The sequence below is a fragment of the Conger conger genome, chromosome 7, assembly GCF_963514075.1.
Source record: "Conger conger chromosome 7, fConCon1.1, whole genome shotgun sequence".
NCBI classification, from domain to species: Eukaryota; Metazoa; Chordata; class Actinopteri; order Anguilliformes; family Congridae; genus Conger; species Conger conger.
The window spans coordinates 1,315,204-1,316,631 of record NC_083766.1 but is presented as its reverse complement, the minus strand read 5'-3'; the positions used below and the strand labels follow the sequence as shown (position 1 = coordinate 1,316,631).

Here is a 1,428-nt window from a genome sequence, read left to right as displayed (position 1 = left end):
CTTTCACTGGGCCAAAGATCTCGGTATTGTAAGCATGCTCTTAACTTCAGCAGATAGGCTACAATCTGACACAAGCATTATTAGCTGTTTCTGAGCGAGGCATCTTGATTTGCACGTAATCAAATTAATTAACTGGCCTATGCGGGAACCCCCCACCCCACCCCACCCCACCCCACACACAAGCTGTGCGTAGCCACGGCGACACTAAGCAAGCGTGGCTATGTTAGCGCACTGGGGCAGCAAACGGGCGAGGCCGGCGTTTGTTGCATATACAGCGAGCGACCCCAGGTAGGTTAAAATGGCCAGGTTAGAACAGGACGCAGGTTAAGGGGAGTAAGAACCAGCCGGGGGGGGTCAAGGGTCAAGGTAGCACAGCAAGGCTGGGACGAATTGGCTACCATGACAACCAGATACACAAAACAAAAAGGTCCTTTTTGTGCAGTTAGAGGCCCTGATAAGTGAAGTAACAGCATGTGACCACTATCGATACTCCCCTCCTGTAATAAAACTATGCCTAGCAACACACACACATACTCACCGACACACATACACACACACACACACCGATATACACACTCAGACACTCAGCGACACACACATACAGCCACACACTGACACAGACACACGCATACTCACCGACACATACTCACTGACACACACACACACACACACACACACACACACACCGATATACACACTCAGACACTCAGCGACACACATACAGCCACACACTGACACAGACGCACGCATACTCACCGACGCATACTCACCGACGCACACACACACACACACACAAAGCTCCCCAGTTCCCTGTAACACATTTGTAATTTCTAACTTTTATTTCCATAGTTGTATCAAAAGCAACAAACAAAAGAAAAGAGTGTGTATCTGTGTCCGTTGGGGGATGCTATTTTTGTTAAAAGGCAAAGGAAACTTGAACCAAGTCTTTAATTACACAAACGCAAGCAACATCAACACTGTAATTGAGCGAGTCTAATTTTAGGGACAGATTAAAAGTTTTGATTGACAATGAATCAGAGAATAAAAGAATAAAAGAAAATTCACAGTCTTGGTGCTCTCACTCTCGCTCGCAGAAGGGGAATGAAAAAGGAATTTATGGGACTAAAATTCAGCTCTTTAAATAGAATAATCCTTCAACATCTCACACACATCTACACACACACCCGCAGACACACACACACACACACACACACACACACACACAGCACACATCCGCAGACACACGCATGTTAACAGACACACATACACACACGCACAGGCACACACACACACACGCACAGGCACACACTCAAAGCGGAACAGAAGGGGCCAGCCTCTCAGAGGGCGCAGATCATAGCTCCTCCCCCCTGAACCGTAACCCCCCCCCCCCACCTGTCACTCACCCCAGCCCGGCCTGTCAGAAGGAGG

The 1,428-nt window shown here is 48.2% G+C and overlaps 1 protein-coding gene across 1 annotated transcript in view; it reads right to left on the bottom strand.

Annotated features, from left to right (window-relative positions):
- Positions 1 to 820: 820 nt before the first annotated feature.
- The window catches only part of klf8 (Kruppel like factor 8), a 6,073-nt gene continuing 5,465 nt past the window's right edge, over positions 821 to 1,428 (bottom strand). Inside the window, exon 4 of the mRNA XM_061249273.1 lies at positions 821 to 1,428. This exon is cut by the window's right edge and continues 431 nt beyond it. The gene's annotated coding sequence lies outside the window, so the exon portion shown is untranslated.